Raw genomic sequence first — 25,346 nt, forward strand, 5'->3', positions numbered from 1 at the left:
GTGGTCTGAAAACATGCATGGTATAGTCTCAGTGTTTTTGTACTTGTTGAGAGCTGATTTCTGACTCAGTATGTGATCTATTCTGGAGAATGTTCCATGTGCACTTGATTCTTTCTGGTTTAGACAATATGTCAGTCATCACATTATTACTTCTTATTCAAAATTTTAATCTTAACCTCTTGCTTCATTTTATTTCCCATAGAGTCAAACAATCTAAAGAGCAAAAGCAAGTCACCATTAAGGGAGTTTCTTTAATTTACCAATGGCTCAATTCATCAGGGAATCTGTAAACTCAAGTGTTTTGCCACTAGGAACTCACCTCTAAGACAGCATCCCAATGAAAAAGAAACCTATGCCAGCTCAATGCCTCAAAAAGTAAGGCAAAAACTTAGAAAAATCCCCTAGACCTGAGAAAATCAGAGAAATTTGTTGCCTTTGTAAAAGAATGGACATCATTGTCATCAGTTTTTCAAAATTCTTTCTGAATCACTGAATTATGAGCTGTTTTAAGAGCATTTTTACTTGCTAAGAAGAAGATGACTCATGGTTTCAAAGACAAGTTGGTGCCAAGATGAAGCAGGGCAATGCTTCTATTTTATCTACTTGAGTGCTTTAAACCTTAAACCAGTCATTTGGAAAAACTGCTTAATCTTTCTCAAAGGTCCACATTAGCACAGGAAACATGAGTTCATGTTTGTCCATTTAATCCCACAACATCACACCAGCAGTGGCCAAGTAGAGAATTCCTGACAGGAAAAGGTGATGTTAGTTTCATAACATGTCTTGTTATAAAGATGAAACAGACAAGTGAAAATATTTTTTGTTAACATTTCTTTATCATGTGAGAAAATGTAAGAGACTAAATTTGATTTTTAAGAAATAAAAGACCAGGGATGCCTGGGTGGCTCAGTTGGTTAAGGGGTGGCTCAGTTGGTTAAGCAGCTGCCTTTGGCTCAGGTCAGGATCCCAGCATCTTGGGATCGAGTCCCACATCGGGCTAGGTTGAGCGAATATTCTGAAGCACCTAATTGTGGCTGCCCATGATCCACCTAGCTTAAGAACTAAACAACCACAATCAATAATGCTTAGTACAGATTTTCTAGTAGTATCATATCAGTATATACTTTTAAATACCTTCATAATAGTCATTCAGACAGAGTAGCAAAATTTTAAAATTCACCTACTAATTTGTTCTTGACCTTTACCTTTGAAAATCAAATTAATGTGTGCACTGGCTTCCTGTATGGAATCATGGGGACCAGGGGCAACTCTCTAACAAATACAGGATAGTCCCTCTCCAAAGAAAACTCTTTGAAGGGCTGAAAAATGACACAACTATCTTTCAACTTTTACAGGAACAGGAAATAACCTAGTACCTTGTTGGTTCTCTTAAGACAAAGGTCAAAGATAAAGTCAGGGACTTGCCTTTTCTGTATCTCACCCTTTTCCTCATTGTACCAAAAAAAAAAAACCTATTAGAACTGGGAGAAATAGTTAAAACAAGATCAGAGATGATTAAAAAACTGGACTTACTTAAAAGAATGGACTTGTAAGAAAATAAAGCACTAGTTTAAATGAATATGGAATAATATGTATTAAGAGGCAGAGTATAAATGGGAAAGAGAGAAAATAACATCATGCATAGAGAAATATAACAAAAAAGATGAGATTTATTAATAATTATAGTTAATGCTAAATGCTATATACACACTACAGCTTTTAATCCTCACAATAACCTGGAAATGTAAGTATTATTATTGGTTCCCTTTTAAAATGGAAAGACAAAGACATACAGAGGTAAAGTAATTTACCCACACAGCTGGAGTTAGTGTAGCTGGAATTCAAATCCAGGCTTTCTGAATGCAGAGTCCATACTTTTAATCACAACACCATATTGCCTCTCAGACTCTCACTTTTTTTTTTTTTAACTTGCAAGCTATGTGACACTATCCATCTGTGTCAGTCTTCTTCATAAAATGCACAGTAATACATTCTTTGTGTTTGTTTATGAGCTTGGAGAGGATAGGGCACCATTCTGAAAAGGCAGTATGACTGTCAGAATAGAACAGAAGTCAGACTCAGGGTCCAGTTCCCAGCTCTGGTCTGCTCCTGGTTCTCTGTGTGACCTTTGACAGGTTATGTAACCTCTCTGTGCCCCCATTTTCCTCTGTGGTTAAATGAAGATGTCAATAATTCTTACAGCATGGGTTTGTTAGGATTAAGGAAGTTGTTACTGGTAAAGTGGTTTAAATAAGGGCTTGCACAAGTACAAAATGTTTGGTTAAATAATTTTTAAAATATGGATAAGTTAAAGCAAATAAGTGTTTAAACTTCAGGGTTAATTGCTTAGTTATTGCTTATCAATATTGACTCTCTATATAGTCTGCATTTGCCTTCTATTAATTTTTTTTTACCAGAAATTTGATCTAAAAAACTAACTTCATTTTTAAACTTCTATAAAGATTTGAAATACAAATCCTCTCAACACTTTCTTGTGTGTTGTCTTTCTTCTAGGGCTGCTTCTGTGATAGTTTTCAGCACCCGCAGGCCTCCCTCACTATCCTACAGCTAAAAATCCCGGGAAAAAAAGTTTCTTATTACTGATATGTACACCTGAGTCCCAGAATTGGGTCCCATTGACCTGAGTTGGATCACATGGTAATCCTGAAACCAACCACTGGCACCAAGGGATACAATGTGTTGATTGGTCCAGCCAAATCACTCAAGGAGAGCTGAGTGAAAGGTAGAGTCAGCCTCACCCATAGCACAGAAACTACAAATGGGAAAAAAATTAAATCTTAAAGAAAAGGAAGGTGATATTCTAAGAAGAAGGAGTAACCAATGCTAGAGGGACAAGACAATACATTTATACTATCGTGACCAACATTTTGTGCACAAAAACAATTGCAATGGGAAATAGAAAACTGTATATTTTGAAAAAATAATGACAGACTCTAGGCCAAGGTTAAAAAGTTCTAATGATTTTGTTCATATGGAATTCTCCCCCACTGAAAGGAAAGATGCTTTTCATAAACAGAAAATTGTTTTTATATATTTTTTTATTTTTGTTCATCATTTGCTAATCTTATTTGGAAACTACATGAACCTTGCTCCTTTTAGTTATCACACAGAGACAAATGAAAGACAAAGTCAAGAAAAAAAGAGAAAGATTGACTGAATTTTGGAGAGCTCAGTAAAACCACGGTTTTGGTTTTTGTTTTTTAATTTTTCCATGATGACTCCTGGAAAAGAACCACTGGGATTTTATTCCTTTTGAATCCTTCCTTCCCCAGAGTGAGATCATACCTCATTCTGTCCTCACGCATTTTCCTTACATTAATGCCCCTTTTTTCCACTTAAAGGACAACATTAAATGCTTCTAGAAAAACTAGAGTTCGAATGAAGACAAAGAAATTTTATCGTCACCATTCTCATAGGAGAAATGTTGCTATTTTGTTATCTTTTTGAAATCGAAAGGAACAGTAATAAAAAGCCAGTTTTAGTTTCATTTCAGGAAATCTTAGCATAGTTAAGCAGAAGCACAAGATAAAAGTGGTATTTGGAAACTCTATTCTGTAATGTGGCTAATGTGGTCATACTATCTTATCTAGGAATTTTCTGTATTCCTCTAAAGTGTCAACCATCACATTTAAAAAAATTTTTATCTTCTACAGTTGTTTACTTCATCCTTTTCCTAAGTTGCTGGAATGATATTTCTAGAGACTTACTTTAGATAAAATTTGGCATTGACCTTATTTCAAAAATGTAGGCCGTTTTACAAGCTGTGGTAAATTCTTCACAGCACAAAACTGACATGACAGATTAGCTTTGTGCAATGATAACTTTGGAGCCCATGAAGTGTACTAAATACTAATCTGCTCATATTTCCCTGGCGCCCTACTGAGCCTCCCTAATGAGTGTGCATTCCCATGTGCACACTCTGTAGGTAGTCCTTCCTCTGACCTTCTCCACATCTTATTCTCAAGTGAGGTGTAAGAATTGTTGAGCTCAGAGATGTCAGTCCCCTGGCTCTGACATGTCGTGTGTGCTATCTCCCCTACCACATACCTCTCCACAGACAGGGCATAACAAATATGCTGGTACATTTCTATGAGTAGAGAAAAAAAAAAAACTCCTATTCAAATCCCCCAGTTTTCATGTAATTTTGTGGGTGATGTAACCAAATCCAACCTTTAATTCTGGATATATATATATATATCCACTGTCCCTCTTTTTTTAAAGGGCATAATGGTTTAGCAACTTGCTCAGTCATTTCGTCCCTCTGATGTGTCTGGAACCTCTGTCTCATAATTTTCAGGAAATGTCTCATCTAGTTAATCACCCTGACTTTCTGGGGAAATGAAAGAATCGGAATAGGAAAGATGTTTTTTGTGATTCATCAGCGTGTAATTTAGAGAAGGATAAATTGTTAGACTAATTGTTAATTGTGGGTAAAAAATCCTGCCTTGCCTCTGCCTATTTCTTATGCAGGAACTGAAGTCCTCAGGTCAGTAAGAAGCTCTTTAGAAGAAATATAGGAACTAATGGTGACTTTTGGAAAAATCTTTTACCATGATTTCAAAATAACATTCTTACTTGAGACAGAGAGCTAAAACATGAACAGTCTTTCTACTATACTCATTTTGTAAAATATTTTATTATTTGAGAGAGAGTGTACATGAGAGAGTGCAAGTGGGCATGGGGTGCAGAAGGAGAGGGAGAAGCAGAAGCCCCGCTGAGTGGGGCTGGATCCCAAGACTCTGGGATCATAACTGAGCCTAAGCAGATGCTTAACCAAATGAACCACCCAGGTGCCCCAAATATACTCATTTTTTAAAATGAAGCATGAATGGAGGTTTGCTTGTTTAGCACCAGCCAATCAACAACCTTCAGGCTGCTCTCAGAAAAACAATGTCTTTGAGTGTGCCAATAGATATTGTGACAAGCTTGGGTGTCTGGGTGGCTCAGTGGGTTAAGCCTCTGCCTTCCGCTCAGGTCATGATCTTAGGGTCCTGGGATCGAGCCCCGCATTGGGCTCTCTGCTCAGCAGGGAGTCTGCTTCCCCCCTCTCTGTCTCTGCCTGCCTATCTGCCTACTTGTGATCTCTCTCTGTCAAATAAATAAATAAAATCTTAAAAAAAAAAAAAAAGCTTGAAGCAAAGACAACTTTAAAAAAATGTCTGTGGGGAGCAGAGGGAAATGAGAAAGGAAAGGAAACAGAAGAGAAAGGAAAAATAGGAAAATGGGAAGCAAGAAAAGGGAGAGGATAAAACAATATAAATGTGGCCTACATAACAGTGTCCTTGACAGTTTAAACAAGCATCTGTTCACGGAGGGAGGGAGTACCATACCCAGATGCACAGGAAATGTGACAGTTCTCAGACCTCTTCATCCATGAGGAGAGAATTTTTCAGTTTAGACTAAGTCCAGAGGTTTGTTTCTGTAGCCCAGATCTATTATAAATTCTTTCCACTGTCACAATATAATTCACAACAACAAAAACAGACTCATGCCTACTTAGCTTCCTTCCTGAATAGTATGGAATAACTTCCTGAATGACTCAGTTCAAAAGCCATTAGGTGGGGTCTTAGGGAGCAAATAGTTCATGTGGGGTGGGTAGGAGGAGAGGCTGCAGTGACCCGGCACAGGCTAAGAGCCCAGATGTTTGGTGACGGGGCATTTTCCCAGAGGGTGGAAGTAGCCAGAGATGGGTTACATGAAGGAGGAGTGATCAAATAAGTAAATACATTGAGAATATATGGGAATAATGAGAGTCAGTGCTCATCCTGTCACAGAAAGGACAAAAACTAGTATGAATCCGGTGGTGTTGGATTGAATTTGAAGTTATTGGTATAAACACAGTTTCTGATACATGGTAGACAGATAGATAGGTAGACAAGAGGGATAGATGTAAAATAGAGATACAGGACTAATAAATGTAGATACTGCAGTAAGCAGCCTCTAAAGTGACCCCCAATTTTCTTGCTTCCTGTTATTCATACCTTTGTACAGTTGCTTCCATCCTGAACAGGGTTGACCTGTGGAAGCTAGAAGACACTGTGGCAATGACAGAATGAGGCTTTTGTGGCCAGGGCATGAAAGACATTCTGGCTTCCTTGCTCTGGGAAAGGCCAGCTACCATGTTATGATGACACTCGGCAGCCCTGTGGAGAAAGCGATGACAGGAGAAAATGAGGCCTTCTGCCAACAACCGGCCTGGCTTGCCAGAGCCGTGAGTGAACCACCTTGAAAGTGGATGCTCCACTTCCAGTCACGTCTTTTTTTTTTTTTTTTTTTAAGATTTTATTTATTTATTTGACAGACAGAGATTGCAAGTAAGTAGAGAGGCAGGCAGAAGGGAAGGGGGAAGCAGGCTCCCTGCTGAGCAGAGAGCCCGAAGCAGGACTCGATCCCAGGACCCTGGGATCATGACCTGAGACAAAGGCAGAGGCTTAACCCACTGAGCCACTCAGACGCCCCCAGTGCCAGTTATGTCTTAAGAAAACTGCAGTCCTGACTAGCGTCTTGGTAACAACCTCATGAGAGGCATTAGCCAGAACCCCCAGCTAATCTGCTTCTGAATTCTAGACTAAACTGTGAAGTATTAAATGTCCATTGTCTTACTACCAAGTTTGTTATGTAGCAGTAGATAACTAATATACTTGTGAATATATGTATCTATAGAGATTACATATTTAAATATATTCCCCAGCTTTATCCATTGATGGGGTCTGAGTACAATGATACTTCAAAAACCAGTGAAGTGTTTAAGCCTGACGATTCAGAGACCTGTACCCCTGGGGCTAATAATATATTATATGTTAATAAAAATTTTTTTTCATGGTATATATTTACCTTTATTTAGTTCTTATTTAAATTTTCCTATGTTAATAAAAATTTTTTAAAAATTTTAAAAAAAGAACATTCCAAGTGCTTAGATTTTGGTTCTGAAATATAATTCTCTGCTAAAAGAAACCAGGGTTCCTTGGGGAAGTAGCTGACTTCAGTGCTAGAGCAGGGAAAATCAAAGATAAGCCTAAATATTTTATTCAGTGCAGCAAAGAAATGGTTAAACAGTTATGGAAGTCATCTTGAAAGGGTTAGCAAATCTGGGACAATCTCAGCATCAGAGTGAATAATGTCAGTAAAATATTATAACCCATTGAATAGAACAGGAATGCATAAATTCGTATGATATAAATAAGTGGGGAAAAAAATGAATTGGAGAAATAAACTCTTTACACTAGAATGCCAACTAGTAAACACAGGAGGAAGGGTGAAATTAGAAAATAAACATTTAGCAACCATCTTCGTAGTAGTTCAGCCAAGGAACATCAAGAGATGCTAAAATTAATGAGTGTAAGTTTGACAAGAAATGAAATATTTACACAGTCTCAACAAAAAATGCTAATTAATTGCAAAGAAAAAAAAGAAATGCTTTTCAGAGGAGAAATCTGGCTGATACCACTTAAGCAAATTACTAAAATTAACATCATCAACAAGGTGACAAATTGAAAATATGTACCACCTAATTGGATGCAATAAGAACACAAAATCACTAATGGTATTCCAGCACTAGAAGAAGCACAACTTGAATCTGATCGTAAGAAAATACTAGATAAGCCCAAATTTGGAGACATTTTATAAACTAGATGAAACTGTCAAAGTCATAAAAGTAAAGAAACCAAGAAAAAGTTCCTGATTAAAGAACAACAACAGGGGTGCCTGGGTGGCTCAGCGGGTTGGAGCCTCTGCCTTCGGCTCGGGTCATGATCCCAGGGTCCTGGGATGGAGCCCTGCATCAGGCTCTCTGCTCAGCGGGGAGCCTGCTTCCTTCTCTCTCTCTGCCTGCCTCTCTTCCTACTTGTGATCTCTGTCTGTCAAATAAATAAATAAAATCTTAAAAAAAAATTTAAAGGACAACAACAATATGACAGCTAAGTGTAGCACATGATCGTGTATTAAATTCTTGTGATGATAAAGAACATTATTGGGACAATTGACAAAACTTGAATGGCATCCATGATTTAGATGGAAGCATGTATAACTATTAATTTCCTTACTTCAGTGGTATTAGTATGGTTATATAGAAAATTGAACGTATTTATAAAAATACACACTGAAATATTTGGAGTTTATATTAAAGTGTTTAGAGGTTATAGGATATCTTATCAATCACTTAGTCAAATGGTTCAAAATGAAAAAGCTCGCCCAACTATTCTTCTTACTTCTTTACAGGATTTTAATTATTTCAAAGTAAAAGAATAAAAAAAGAAACACACTTCAGATCTGAGAATCACAGCCCTTATAAGGCAGAGAATATAAAGGCAGTACAGAGACACACAATCCTAAATAGAAATACACAGAAATGGCACGAATAGCAGACATCATACACAGATAAATTGCCAACAACAACAGCAACAATAAAAGAGAAAGTAGTATCATGGAGAATCGATTCAAACAGAGACACCCACTGAATTGCTTAATGTCTCAAGAGGAAACAGATGGTGTAGTCAAAACAGAATAATTTCGTGAGAGTTTATTTACAAAGAGACATTTGCAGAGATGTAGATTATTGTAATTGTACATTCAAGAGTTAGTAATAGCCTGACACCCAAGCTATTAAGAGGGGAGGGAGCAGTACAGCAGCCCAGAGAAAGGGTCATGCCTGTTGCCTTGAGAGAATCAATGACTCTGTGGAAGAGACATGGCTAGCTGGAGGAGACGTTGCAGGAAGGGTGCAGGAGCCTCACTCCCTTTCCTCCATCTCAAGATTAACCCTTGGGTGCATAAGCATGGAGGTTTCAGAATGTCTGTTGTGGCAGTTAGTACTAAGTATCCCAATAAAGCCTCCTTCAAGAGAATGAATTGCCAAAGAAACAAGAACTTTGACCAAAAAGCATTTGAGTTAAAATAGGTCTTGAACCTCTAAGGAGGTTCCTGGAGCCCCAAGAAGGAAATATGCCCTCAATACCCACTTCAGATCCACGGAAGAATAAAGGGAAATGGACGCATCCTGTGAAGTCTTAGAGACAAAAGTTTCCTTCAGAGAACAGTCACAACGCCATGAATTAAGGAAGGCTTCTGCTAGCTACTCACGGTGATCACTCCGTGGGATTTCAGAACTTCCACACCTCAGTGACTGCTGGCTCTCTGTGCTCTTTGCTCCCCAAATCAGTGTGTCTGCTGCTGCTATCCCCCGTTGTCATCTGTTGGCAAGCAGGAAGAGATGGAGAAAACCCATCTTTGTGGTTCCTAAGTCTCCACATAAGAGGAGCCATATGTGGACCTGACATGCAGACCTTGCTAGGGCGGAACACACGCTCAATCACAGTGAGATGATACAGATGAAGAGCAGAATTCTTCATATTTTAAATGCTTTAAGCTCTTCTGCTATTAGAATTAAAACATTTGTGTTTTTACTTTTAATAATTTTGTCGGACTTTCAGAAGGATTTGGTAGAGAATCAAGGTGGAATATCCCTATTTTATGTCCCTGATCAAGAATGAGGAAAATTCTGTCCAACTGTAAGAGCTGATACTTCAGATCTCAGCCCGCAACCAACACATGTTTCCTGTATCGCTATTAGTTACATTTCCTTTGGTTACATATGACCACAACCCAACAAACATTAACCTAAGCAAAAAAGGAAGTGACTGGACTCCTTTAGTTAGGAAGCATACTGAAACAGGCCATGAACTTGGAAGAGAAGCCACAGACACCAGTCACTCAGACCAGACCAGGCACGTCTCAGTGCCACAACAGTATTTGTCTTCATCCAGTTCTTATTTCTGTTGGTCCCTGCTTCTCTTCACATGTTGGCTCCTTTATTTTCAACTCTGTGTAGGGTGTCTCCATGCAGCAGAGAGGATGGCCTCTGACAATCCAGATCCATATCCCTATAGCTTACTGAGTGGAAGAAAGCATTCCCTCTCCAACAGTAAGTTTCTGGGGAAGAATTCTCACTGGCCTGGTTTGGTTGGTTGTGCACAACCCTGTGAAAAACTGTCCAGGCGGTTGTGGTGTTGTGATTGGGTCGGCCTGAGCCATGTGTCCCACTGTGCCTAGAAAGCAGAGGTTAGGTGTGCAGTAGTGGATACGTGTACCAGAACCAGGTAAACAGGACTGGAATTCTCCCAAGGAAAAGAAATGCTGTGGCTATAAAAAGAAAGTTGGGAAAGATGAATAGACACAAGAGCTACCCGATTCCTCTATGATGATCTAGATACCAAGAGCAATGCCGACCATGGACCATGCCAAGAAAGCAGATCTGCCAGGAGGGGCACAGGCACTTGCACCCAGGGCATCTCTGACTTTGAGCAGTTCTAATGGTTATTCAGACTCCCTGTGACAGTTTCCCCAATCTGATCCACTGCCATTCTTCAGTGGAATACACAGATCCCCTGAGATGGGTAGTGCGATTACAGTGACATTTAGCTTCCTTCTCTTACTCTTCTAGGCTTGGGAGTGACCCCAGATTAAGTTCACAGGCTCTCTTCTCAGACACTAAAGCCACAATATTTACATAAGCCTGGTATACATTATGATCCAATGAGTAAATGCTTCGTAATTACCAAATATTTTCGAATAGCTCCACTAGATTAGTGTCTGTACAGTGCCACTTTGTGTCACCCCTTGATTAAAAACACATTCTAGTTTCTCTAAATCCTCCTAAATAAACCACTAACTCCAGGCCTTCAAAGCACACTATGATCTAAGCTCCAGATGTCTCTACAGTCTGAGCTTTCACTACTCTTTCATTCATGCCTGCCTCTCCATCCACAGTAGACTATCCCCTGTTTCTAGCATACATATAATTTTTTTCATCCCACCTCATTCATTTACTAAATCAACATGTGTGGGTTTCTTTTTTATGTGCCAACTATTCTGATAAGTACTGGGAATGAGAAGGTGAATGAAACATGATCTCTTATCTTCAAAGAGCTCACTCTAATGTAGAAGAAACATACACTGTAAATAATTACAATTGTCCGTGAAGCATGTTATAAGCGAGGTATGAGGAAATTGCTAGACCAACTGACTATATGGAAAATTAGGGGAAGTCTTGCCTTGAATATGATATATTTTTTAAGATTTTATTTGTTTATTTGACAGACAGAGATCACAAGTAGACAGCGAGGCAGGCAGAGAGAGAGAGAGGGAAGCAGGCTATTTGCTGAGCAGAGAGCCCAACGCGGGACTCGATCCCAGGATCCTGGGATCATGACCTGAGCCGAAGGCAGTGGCTTAACCCACTGAGCCACCCAGGCGCCCCTGGATTATGATATTTTTGTGGGACTTGAAAGATAAGTGTGTTTGCCACGCAGAGAGTAAGAAAGGGAATTCCAGGTATAGGGAAGACTGCATCCAACAGTCCAGCAATGCAAAGGTATATAACTTGTTCGGGAAAATGTAAGTCCAGTGAAGCTTTCTTCCTTACTGTCTCAGCGTAATTGATGGTTTGGGTCAGATAATTCTTTGTTGTGGGGGGCTGTCCTCTGCTTTACATGATATTTAGTGGCATCCTTGACCTCTCCCACTGGAGGCTTGAAATACTGTCCCTTGAATTGTGACAACCAAAAGTGTCTCCACTCATTGTTAAATGTTCCCCGAAGGGTACAAAAATCACCACTGATAGAACTGGGACACATATGAAGTGCCTTGTATATGGACCTTATTTTTTAGGTATGCAATTAGAAACATTTAATGTTTTTTAGTAGTAGAGTAACATGTATGTCAGTGCTTTTCAGAGAATAAATTAGAAGAGCAGGAAGACCTATGTTGCCATAGGGCAAGCAGGAAGTAACAAGAGTAATTGTTAAGTACAATTACTGAGTATAATTTACAATTATTAAGTACAATTTTTAAGTACAATTAACAATTGGTAAGTACAAAGGTAACAATGCTAAGAGGTAAATTGAGGAGAGGTGGTTTTTTTAAAGATTTTATTTATTTATTTATTTATTTGTCAGAGAGAAAGAGAACACAAGCAGGCAAAGAGGCAGGCAGAGGCAGAGAGAGAAACAGGCTCCCCCCCAACCCCCCACCTCCCCACCCCCCTTGTTGAGCAAGGAGCCAGATGCGGAACTCGATCCCAGAACCCTGGGATCACAACCTGAGCCAAAGGCAGTGGCTTAACCAACTGAGCCACCCCAGGCATCCCGAAGAGAGATTTTTGTAGGCAGGTGGATGTCATTCATTCCACCTAGGATTCCTCTCCACTTTCTCTTCTTCTCCGTGCTCACCTGTTAAATCCAACCCAACCCCAGGGTTTAGTTCAAATTTTATGTCTCCAGATCAAACCACAGAAAATGACATGTCGTCCTCTGAACCCTATAATTCATTATTATAGTTTAGGGCACTTTCTGATATTGTTAATTTAATGCCCATATTATAAACCAGATTTTGATCACAGATTATACAATCTCTAAATATAAGACTTTATTTTCTTCATGTTTGCTTTCCACTCAGTGCCTAATTCCATGCTTTCCAAATAGCAGATGATGAATATTATTTATTGAGAATTCAATTAATTATTTATTGAACTTTAGTTCAAATTGCTCCAACAGATTTAATAAGTATCCCTTGAATTCTCCTAGCTATAAGCATTGGAGAGTCAGCCTAAATTAACCAGTACTGCATTCTTTACAGATCTGTTTCCCACAGTTTCTATCTACTCATATCACTGGAGGAAGTTCATATTCATTAATCTTATAGCTTTTCTTATAAACTACTCTGTGGAGAAACTCAGTAAAAATACACCCACATGCTCCCTTCAAAAGAAAAACAGTAACTAGACGCTAGATGGTATCAGGCTAGTGAAAAATGATACTGAACTATGTTAAATGACATATGAATAAGTGTTAAGCAAAAATGTTCATCTGGATTTTTCTCAAGGTAAATGTTTTTTCCTGCCCATATAAATCACGAAGATTATTATTCACTGTAGTCAGCTGTATTCTTATTCTGTCTCTTAGAGCTATCCTATTATTTTCTACTGACAAGTGATGAGAAATATTATTGTAAGCAAGGCTTTAATTACATAATAAGAAATAAGGTAACAGAAATATATCTCTAGTGATTAAGGGCAGATATATGAAATCAAACCGAACCTCAGTCACACTGTGCATCTGAATTTTCTTTCTGCATCAATGAAAATGGCCAAATTGTTCAAATTGAATCTTTGAATCTATACTATGATTATATTCTGTTGGCAAAGCAGGAAGAAAAAAAGAAACAAGCCAAGGTTTCTGCTAATAATGACCCTACAAAAGGGACAAAATGTAATGATTTTGTAATGATCCTACATTTGTAATGATCCTACAAAAGGGACAAAAGAGATAGGTTTAACTCATATCAATGGCAGCATGAGTGGGATGGCTTTCCTGGTTATATCTGCCTCAAACTTCATTTTGTACTATGTCAACTTATGGACCATCTTGAGGTTTTATGTGTATTGTCTGTTCCACACCAGATAACCCAGACATTGTACCTATGTGACTGTCACAAAATTTACCCTTGTCCACAACGTCTTTGTGCATGCTGCAGAGTATACCAGCAGGTTAAGGTAATGGTGATGCTAGAAAAAATAAGTGAATCCTAGAGTCCTCAGTGCTTAAAAGTCCCTTGATTATTTCTGTCAACTTTGCTTCAGTCTCTGACTTCTAGCCTTCCCTTCAGCTTCTTGCTCAAGTTGCTATACCTGTACTTCTTTCTCAAAGCAATAAATAAATAAATAAATAAATAATCAAGTTTTCGCTACTACTGTTTTCTTATGCAGGGCATTCCCGCCTTTTTTTTTTTTTTTTTAATTCTGCCTTTCTTTCAGACTCTGCTCAGAAGCCTCTCTTTTCACATTCATGAGGACATTTTCTTAAACACATGCAGCACATGCAGTTATTTTCATTAAGTGAAGTTCTAGTACCAGCTGTCAAGATAATTGTTGGTGTTTATCTGGTTCCATCTTAATAAGCAACACCAACTGTCAAACTACTGATAATCAAATGGAAGATTGGTAGTTAAATGCTGATAATTAAATGTAAGATAATCAAATGTAAGAACTGAAAGGACAGAAGGATAGGCAGGACGTTATTCCTGACTGGAAGACAACGATAAGGGGGAAAAAAGGGTTGGAGGAAGGAATTTAGTTGATCAGGAGAGTAAAGAAACTAAAGACACTAAAATAAAAACCATATGGTTCTAAAGATGGGGCAGAATAATCTGAGAACCAAAGATTTTGTATATCAATTTGAAATAATAGTGTTTATTTGCCATCAATTAATAATTAATATCAATAATATGAATGATTAGTAGTAATGAAACAATTAGGAATATGTACTACGTAATAGGTACCAACCTAGGTTCTAGAGTTACAGAGATGAAGTACCATATTTCCTTGGTCCTTCAGTACATGCTTTCCCCCAGATATTAATATATCTTAAGTTAGAATTTGTCTTAATTTTTTTGGCTCTATCTCTTCTTTTTCTGAGCAAGTATTATTAAGTAATGAGTCTTTAGATTTATGGAAATATGATAATTCCTCAGTTCAGTTTGCTTGCTTGCAGTGTAAAGGATATATCACTGAAGACAATTGAGGGAGAAATAACAACAACAACAAAAAGAGTTATTCTAGTCTGAAAATGGCAGCTTAAGATGACAGGGGTTATTGGTAGTGAGCAGCAGAGTGAGGCACAATGTGAGATAGTGAAAGCCTTGGCCCGGGGTTGATATGGCAAAGAAATGGACACACTGGAAAAATGTGTGTTATTTCAAAGAATAAATAAGTAGATATCACAGCAACTTAGGGTAATTTGAATAACAATTGAGAATAGGTCAAAGATATTGCTAATTCTTCAAATAGGTCTGACCAGAAAGATAGTTCATTGAAAACTGTAGACATTGAATAACAAATGAAACAACCCAATAAGTAGTTGAAAATATAGTAGAGAACAAGATTTAGAAATAAAAAATGTTATGGTCATAATTCCTTTCCACTTTGCATTATATTAATATGTAAATGAATTTCTAGAAAATCATTGTCATTTTCCTTTCCTAATATTCAAAATGATGGTGTTTCTGGTATATGCAGTTGAAGAAAATGTCTTTTTCCTAAAAGAAAAAAATACCAGTTTTTCATAGTAAGACTGCACTACAACCTCATAATGACAATAATAATTAAATTTTTAAAAATTTACATTAGAATAAAATTGCTTTTATTATTGCTCACTGAACATATCCAAGTGCCAGGTACAGAATAAATGTTTTAGGTTAGAATCATGAACCAAGTCTTTGCCAAAACTACTGATGAAGACTTAGAAGAAAAAAAAAAAAAAAAGGTTTCTAATAAGAGTGTTTACTTGCCAAAACCAATAGGGCTAACCACAGGCCATTTATAATCATAAACTCAGGCAGTTCCATTAGCCTAGCAATAGAAAGCTGTCAGAAAGGGGTTTCTTTACAAGTGCATTAGGATGAGATAAAAACCATCTTCAGTCTGTAATGACCAACGTGAATAGTTTTACAAGGAAATTCATCTCAAAGGAGAACACAGTTTAGCAGATGAGCTAACCAAGCTAACTGAGGTTAATAACTCAAGTCTTAACATGAAGTAAAGCAAACTTATTCTTCCATCATTTGGCTCTGCTTTCCTAATCTAATTATAACACTTTGTGTCATTTTTCTGGAATTTTTGTGTGAATTTTTCTGGAAACCTACAATATAGGTTGTACAAATTCCACTACTTCCTAGAAATACACCCATTAGATTAATCTTTTCAGTGATTATAAGCACCAAGAATTCTAATTAGACTGAACTGAATGAGTCCCAGAGAGAAGGCGCAAATCACCCCTTCGGCATGAGCTCCATGGCAACTGGCTGTTACCTTTCTAGGTCCACCCCCCCCCCCCCCCCAGTTTGGGAACATCAGAGCATGTTCTTTTCCTTGATATTGGCTTATCCAAATTACTATTTAGTTTTATGACACAAGTTTTATGTCACTAAGACACAGGTTTTATGTCACTGAGACAAAAGGAATTACAATATTGGGGATGAGGCATCCGCCGATTTAAGCCCTAAGATGACGTCAATTTACAGAGAATATTAAAATCATTATGTCCTTCTTCAGTAGAGTTATTTTGTTAGTCATCTAGGAATCAAACCTGCTATTTCATGTCCTTAGGAAAACAGGTAATGGGTTTATATGTATTTTAATGATTTTGATTTGAAAACAAAAGTGAATATTTTTATGATGTGTGAAAGTGAGAATTATATGATTCAGGGCTGAGTGCTTTCTAGGGTAGTTAGTGAGTATTACTCTAGTGATCAGACTTTGTAATTCCTTTTGTCTCAGTGACATAAAAGTTTTTTTAAGTGTAATCCATTGTAGGTATATTACATAGAAGGTGTATTGTAGTTTTACCATCTTACACTTTATGTAACTTGCCCATGGTCATACAACTAGCAGGTGTTGGAGGTAGGCTTTGAACTCTGACAGCCTGGCACCAAGCACCATACACTTCCCCTACTGTGCACTCTACTCTATTGATATTTTTTTGCTGTTGCTGTTATTGTCTTCATAATTTATCATATCCATAAATTACTATGCTCTGCTTCTACAACTCAATCCATCCATCATTCCAGTGATATTTAATCAAGCACTCTCAAGTGTGCTGCTTCCCATTTGGTCATAATTGTCACAAACTGGTGTTGGTGCTTTCGACAGGAAGGCCTCAATTATAGTCTGCTTGGGCTGCTATAACAAAATACCATGACTGCATGGTTTAAACAACAGAAATTTATTTCTCACAGTTCTAAGAAGATCAAGGTGCCAATTAGGGTTGGTTTCTGGTGAAGGCTCTCTTTCTGGCTGGTAGATGGCTGACTTTTTACTGTCTCATCTCTGGCCTTTATTCTGCATACAAGCGAGAAAGAAAGCTCTGTTGTCTCTTCCTCCTCTTATAAGCACACCAGTGTTACCTGAATAGAGGGTCGCTGTTATGATCTCATGTAACCCTAATTACCTAGTTGAAGTCCCCGTCTTCAAATACAGTCACATTAGGAGTTAAGCCTTCAATATATGAATTTGGGGAGAGTGGGAAGGAGTCATGGTTCAGTCCATAATAGCTTCCTTCTACAGATGTTCTTTTTTGAAAAATTGAAATCTGTCTATTTCAGGTGTTCGTCTTGGCCTACCCTCCAATGTTATTTTCATCACTTAAATCATTTATATCCTCTAAATATTACTTCCAGCTTCCAAATTGTTTACTTGTTTGACTAATACAGCCAAATGACTGTGCAAAGAGGTTTCATAATACTTCAGAGTTTCCAAAGGGCAATTGTACATGCACACACCACACACACACACACACCCCACATACATATACAAATACATTCATAACTACATTGGAACACAAAATGGAGACCACTCATTTTAATATTTAATCATTTAATAAAATGATTCTGAGCTCCCATCCCATTGTTGCAAGAACATCCCATTTTTCTTCTCAGGGTCTCCCTTCCTGTTATAACTCTAAGAGATGGATTATTCTGCACCTTAGGAAGTGAAGCAACTTGGGTACCATCACCTAAAGGAAAGAAACCAGAAAAAAATTATCAAATAACTGAGGATTTTAAGTGTTTTCAAGTATTGCTGTTGGAACACAGGTGATTTAGAAGCAGTTTCTCTAGGTTTGGAGTAGAAGAAATCTGTTGAGTATTATCAGGTTAGTGATACTCTGGGTTGAGGTTCTCAGTGTTTCAGCAAGTTAGTTCCTAAAGCTATTTTAAGTAACACCCACAGGTGTGTCCCTTACTGCTTATCAATAGTGCCACAGAGTGTCTAGCTCCAGAGGGATCTCCAGGACAGAGGCCCAACACCACCTATTCCCTCTCCACCTCCACCACTGAACTCCAAAAGTGAAGAAATCCCCTCTGTCTTTTGCATTCCAATACCCATCCCCTTTTCTGTCTCAGGATGAATGACATTTACTTCCTGGGAGAAACCCATCTTACTAGATTTCCTTCTAGCATGTTTACTAGCATGGCTGATGTTTACTCCCAGTAACACCTACCACTTTATCAGATGCCTCTTTGTTATACCTACTGCATTAACAAACAAGCTCTCTGTGCCTGTCAGTGTTACTACTACTACTATTGCTACACAGTCACTGTTAATCTTGTCAGTGTAAATGGTCAAATTGGAAATTTCAAATAAAAATACATTTATAGCAAAATAGAGTAACTAGCAATCTAATATGACTGTTCATGAAACACCCACATTTGATGTCATAGGCTATGTGAGATCTCTTGGTAAAACAGGCCCTGAGCCAAAGGTTCTCCAAGGACTACATTATTTAGCACCATACATATCACTTACCCAAGCACCATTCTTTTTACCTGTGGAGACAGAAGATGCTGCATGCCACAGTTTTTAATCAGGGAAAGAGCCTTCACAAAATTTCATATGGACAATATGAAACAGTTCTGCAATATACTGCCTCTGACATGAAGGGTCTGTTACCCAATGCTAAGGAGACTCTTATATTCCCTGAAATTATGATGACCATCTTTTCTAGAGTCTAACCAAGAGCTTTTAAAATTTCTAAACTTTTAGATCAAAGAAGTCTTACAAAGATATAAACACTAGGCAACTTTTGACATGGACCCTAGATAATTTAGTTACAAATAGTTTTTGCCCCTTTAAGTAAAAGCGAGTTGCTCAACATTATAATTTAATCTCAGACTTATTATTTTTTAAAAGTGGACATCAGTGTTTGGCATCTTGGTCACTGTAAATTTGGCTGAATTTGCCCTCCTTTACTCATTTTGGTCTGCTTTTCAGAATCTGGCAGGAGTGGGAAGTTGGTGAAGTTCTCATTTTTTTGTTTTTTCATTTCTAATTGACTTTCAGAAAATTATTCCTGCTTTGAACTGTTTTTAATAACGGAGGGCTGATGTCAACTGTACTTCAATTAAATTTTTTTAATTTTAAAAATAAAACAGAACGCTAGCTTTATACTAAAAATAAAAGTGAATATACTTAATGTCATGAAACTGTATACTTAAAAATGGTTAAAATGATTAATTTTGTATTTTGTGTATTTGCCACAATTAAAAAATTATACATCAAAAGAAAAAAAAATAGGGAGTTAAAATTAATGTCTAAAGAACCACACTATATAAACACAATAAATATTTGTTTAATGTAGGGAGAATCCAAGCACCCATGTAACCAAAGTCATCCATTCTAGGTCTTTCCAGAACTTTTTCTATGCACTTAATCCTACAAAATCATACAATGGCGCATATACTGTTTGGTAGCTTTTGACAACTAAATTAATCCACTGGTGAATTAAACTACTGTCATCATGATTTTATAGACGAAGAAATTTGAAGCTCAGAGAATTTAACCTATTTACTACCTGTTTGATTTTTAATAGCTTAACTCCTATCATTTTTTTTCCAAGTTTCAATAATGCTATTTCCATACTACATTTTTATGTGACTTCCTTCTTATTGAAGTGGTGGCATTCACTGAAATATTTCAATTTTTAAAAAATATACTTGACATATATCACTCTATAAAATAAGGTATACAACTTATTTGATACATTTACATATTATAATGTCATTGTAACAATAATTATCACCTCTATCATATCACATAATTATCATTTCCTTTTAGTGGTTAGGATAATTAATATCTAGTCTTTTAGCAGGTTTGATGATTTAATAGAATATTGTTGTTTGTGTTCACTGTAGTGTACATTAGATCTGCAGGACTTGTTTACTACTCATTGCAGGTTTGTACCTTTAAACAGTATCTTGCCTATCACCGTAATCCCCAGCCCCTGGTTATCACCATGTTATTGTTTTTACCTATTTGGCTTTTTTAGATTCTACATATGAGTGATATTATCTATATTTGTTTTTCTTTATCCAGCTTACCTCACTTAGTGTTACGATCTCAAGGTCCAACCATGTTGGCACAAGAGCAAGATGTCTTTCTTTCTCATGGCTGAATAATATTCCACTATGTGCGTGTATGTGTGTATACACACATCTTCTGTATCCATTCATCCAGTGTCCAGCATTTAGGTTGTTTCCATTTGTTGGCTGTTGTGATTAATGTTATAATAAACATGGGAGTACCTATATCTCTTTGAAATCCCTTTTTCCTTCCCTCTGGATATATACTCAGAAATAGAATTTCCAGATGATATGATAAGCTCTATTTTTAATTTTTTGAGAAACCACCAAATTGTTTTCCATAATGGCTGAAGCAATTTACAAAACACAAACTAACAACAACAACAACAACAAAAATCCCACACAACAACAGAAAAAAAACAACCTAGTTGAAGATTTTAGACTTTTTGATTTATCTGAGAAATTTTGTGGCATTCTGTTTTTAACCACTTGCTTTTTAGGTCTTCAGAGAAGAATAGCATTGCATTCATTTTGGAAGAGTCTGTTTCAACGCTTTTGAAATTCTTTCTCCTTTACTCTCCTCTTTTGCCCCCTCCCCTCTCCTCCTCACTTGTCCTCTTCCCATTTACCAATAGTAGAAAATCATGACATTTTTACCACATTTACTTAACAATTACCTTATTCTATCGGAAATACACTTAGTCTCCTCAGCAAATGCATTTTGAGAATAGCTTATTCTGAGGCCATGCCGTTATACTAGGAATAACATGTAAAACTCAGTCACAGAAAGAAATTCTTAGTTTTAATATAAGATAAACTCCTCATTGTCAGAGCAGTCAAAAAATGGAATCGGCAGCACCGGTAGGGAGAAATTTTCCCTGACGGGAGGTATTCAAGCACAGGGTGGGAATGTTAAAAGGAGAATTGAAATTTCAGAAGAGTATTGAACTAAATAATTCTTAAAGCCAAGAATGTATAATGGTGATGAGGATGATGACATGAGTGTGAGGAGGAGAAGCAAGAGGAGGGAGTGGGAGAACAAGAAATAACTTCAAAATTCTTCTTATTAAGCAACTATACTCTGTGCTGGATATGATTCCCAAGAATAGAGATGAGAAGTAGTGCAGCAGATTGAACTGGAATCAAACTTTGCTCAGTTTAAATAATTTTACTTAAGAGATTTGTTTGTTTTTAATAAATAAAGGCATTTGTTGCTCCAATTTCTATAATGTTGCGTGTTGAACGTATGCTCTGAAGCTAAGCAAATATAGACACAAATCATTGCTGTGTGACCATACACAAGCCACTTACACTTGCCACTTAAACTTGTCACTTATACAAGCCACTTAGTCTTCATTTCTTCACCTGCAAAATGATCACAGTAATAATGGTACTTACCTCATAGTGTCCCTGTGATTACTTAGTGAGAACAGTTTAATATGAAGTCTGGTATAGAGCATGTGAAATACTTAGCACAGTACCTGGCACATAGAAATTACTCCATAATTGATGTGTATTATTAATTTCTTTTTAAAAATTTAAGTTAAAAAAAAAAAAAACTATCTGGCACACCTGGATTTCTCCCAGGAGGCCAGTCCTTTCTAGTCTTCCTCTTCTCTCATTTGGGAATTCTAATAATAAAACCATGGCTTCATGTGGGGCTATTCTACTAAGCTATTTCCACTGCACAATAAATTAATTATATAATGCTCATAGATTCATTAAGAAATGCCTCACTCTTCTCTTCTGGATGTAGCTGCTCATCACTGATTGGCTTCCAAAGAATTTATGAACTTTTTTATTTTTAAAAAAGACAGAATCATATTTTCTTCTCAGCAATCTCCATATGACACTAAATCAAAAAAGGAATTTCCACAAACTCCAAACTTTTGCATTCCTAGACAGTTAGTAAGGAAAGATGGTCAAGGCAGTGTGGGATTTCCAGAGCATTTATATCTGTAATCAAAAAAATTTAGAAAACAATAATCATTGGACAAAGTGCCATTAAGTCTGACTACACAGAAATGTTTCAAATTTCCCTTAGCTCTTTTTTTATATATTTACGTTGGTGATGTTTGTATTTCAGGCACCATTTATTTCATTTCATTTCAGTCATTTTAAGATAGGTACACACAAGTTCAAGGATTAGCTACTAGACAAGGATGAGCACTTAACTGGCAATGAAAAATAATTTATTTTTAGGCTCAATATATTTTTCTCATAGAGGTTTGATTTGTATTGGAGATAATTAGTAACTTCCCATTTTGTCAATTTTAATAAATTGCAGGGACAAGAAGACCAAATATCTCTGGTGTGTCTCTCACAGAAGATACCCTCCTTTGGATATCCCATATTCACCATTAGTTTTTAGCTGGGGTCATTTTTTTCTCATTCTTACAAATCTAAATGGTCCACGGACATTTTCCTCTTAGAGTTTGTCTTGACTAATCACTGCATGTGACTTAGGCCCCAGGAGTCCAACACAAGCCTGAGTGTATAGCTAAATTGTTAAATAAATGTGGATTTCTAATGAGAAAGCCCTGTAGAGGCAAACTCTTCATTGTAATCTGCGGTGCTCTCTCTCTGAACCAGCAAGGCACAAAGGTTTTCATTCATCCCATGTAAAATCAGCCTTGAATGTTTGTAAGACTGGAGAGATAGGCTCCGTGTTTATAAAAATGATTCACGTACTTCTGTCATCTTGGGCATGCATATTACTCATCTGTCTTTCTTGGAGCCATTTCCCTAAATTAGCTAATTCAGCAAGACAGATATTCAGATCAGGATTTTTTCTTTTTTTTTTTTTTTTTAGAAAATATCTGACATTACTAACTAGTTGGTCAGTGATGTCAACATAATTTAAATGTGTCATTCTGCTTTGCAACCTGAACAGATGAATCACAAATTTACTTCCATAGTTTTACTGCAGAAAAGCAAAGAATTCTACTATAAATCTACAATATATGAGGGCTTATATTGGAAAGTGATGCACATTTAAACTTACCCAACAGTATCTAAAAGAAAAAACAAAAAAGGACTTAATAGCATTGAAGGGGCGCCTGGGTGGCTCGGGGCAGGGGGAGGGGGGGTTGGGGGGGAGGGAGTTAAATAGCATTGAAGCTATAGTTGGCTATCTCCAGAGGAACCACAAGAATCATATTTTAAACAAGGAATGACAAACTGACATTTACTGCAGTGTGTTCAAAGCTGGTTAGTATGGGGACAAGGTACACTGGCATGTAACATTCTTTTCACAGTTCATTATCTGACTTAAACTATAATTAGAATAAGATGGGATGTACAGCTATTTTGTGAGCAGGAAATTCATTCTCCAGGGAAAATAGTTTGGTTAGGATGTGTTGATACTCTTTTAGTCTTTTCTTTTTTTAATGTGGAGAAAAAACATGACTTTATTTCAGATTATGTCTCTGTGATTGATTCTGTACTAAGGTTTTTAAGAATATTTCCCATGCTCAAATTAATGAGAAAAAAACAGTGAAGCAAATGAGCCAGGAGGTACTCAACTTGCTGAAGAAAATTCTGTTACAAATTAATCCAATGTCTTCAGCTCATAATCCTACCTCTCTCAATTAAAGTGACACTGGAATAATAAAATTATAGTTCTATTTATAAACATAAATACATATATACATACTAAAAATAATATTGAATAGGTTTCTTTGGTCCTGGTGTTAGTGTCACTTCCTCTCTAGAGAGAGAGTTGATGAAAAACTTAGCCAGGTGTAGCTAATGAAAATCCTGATCCCTCATGGATCTCTCTCTTTTATTACCTTAATGTTTATGGTTGCTCATTTGCTCATGCTAGACTGAAATTTAATAGGTGAATATCCCTGGTCCTTTTCTGGGCATGGTCAATGTTCAGATCTAAAGTAAAAAATTTCTTTTTCTATGCTTCCTAAAATGTTTCCCACTGGTACATTCATCACTGGTTCTATATGACTTCCAGTAATCCTGTCAGTTCTTCTCACTGGCAGCAACAAATGAGATGTTACTGTTTAAATATCTCACATGTACTTACATATGGGGCACAACAGTAAAATAGTAGTATTAACAAGGCTAGAAATTTTCCATTGGAATTCTCAAATACATCATTTAAGACAACTTTTTGTAATTTTTGGCAATAGATCTTGATTATTTTTTATACTGTCATCTATATCTAAGTGTCTCAATTTATTTTGTTCCTTAATGAATATTATCAGTGGGATTTATAATAAGATGCATGGTAGTTTATTATTGCAAATTTTAACATTTCTCTATGAGGGCACCTGAGTGGCACAGTCAGTTGAGCACCCAGTTCTTGGTTTTGGCTTAGGGTCATGAGATCCAGTCCTGCATTGGTTTGGAGTCCTCTTGAGTTTCTCTCTCCATCTCCCTCTGCCTCCCCCACCCTGCCCCCTGCTCTCTCTCTCACTCTCTCTAAAATAAATAAACCTTTTAAAAAAATCATTTCTCTATGGTTCCAATCTATTACAAAAGGGAAGATTTAAATGCTATGAACTATATAGAAATATTCTTGGTGGTATAAAAACACTCTTAAGACAATAGTGAATGTTATTTTTGAGACTCTAGCTTAGACTGCAGGTGGGGAACTGTAAATAATTTCTAAGGTCCCTTCCCACTCTAAAATTATATATTTTAATTTTAGGTTTTATCTATTTTTAAACATCTTGATTCAGCTTTGCAATTTTCTTGAATTCATTTCCATCTTGCAATCTCTCTGAGGTTCAAAACTCAGATCGTGCAAAATTTGTGGTTATCCAAAATACTCTTCCATTTCAGAGAAAAGCAAAGTCCTGAGAAAGCGCCTAGAACCAATCTAGGCTTTCCAAGTTCCTCAAAATTTTAACTGGTCAAATGCCCAACAAGAACTGCTGGCAACTACAGTAGGCTTCCTAATGTTTCATAAACCAGACTGATGACTGTCCAACCTCTGCTCAGAATGACTAATAGGTACGCTATGGGAAAGAAGAGCTTTAGCCAACCTAGTCATTTCTACAGGCAAACTCTGGCCCTTCTCCCAGCATTTGCACATTGCCCCATACCATCTCCTCAACCCCTGGTCAGGTCTTGCCTTCACCCAGATCCTTTTGGCTTCATCTCTAGTTCTCAGCCCCATGTTGGATCCTGTAACTGAAAATAGATTTAGCTTCTTGACTTTTGAGCTCTGGAATTCTTATCTCTTCTGATATGGTTTGTTTTGGCCCTGTCTTAACTTACCTCCCCAGGGAATAGTCCTGCTTATCAGTTAGCTTGACTGACATCTCTGCAGGAGGCACATACAATCCCTTGTCTTTCATATCTTCTGTTCCATATCAGGATGTGTGCTCCAGTCTCTTAGCTATTCTCCTGAACTTGAGATTGTCCCTTTCCAATCTATTCACGGTGTCTTTGTTATTATC

The sequence above is a fragment of the Mustela erminea genome, chromosome 1, assembly GCF_009829155.1.
Source record: "Mustela erminea isolate mMusErm1 chromosome 1, mMusErm1.Pri, whole genome shotgun sequence".
NCBI classification, from domain to species: Eukaryota; Metazoa; Chordata; class Mammalia; order Carnivora; family Mustelidae; genus Mustela; species Mustela erminea.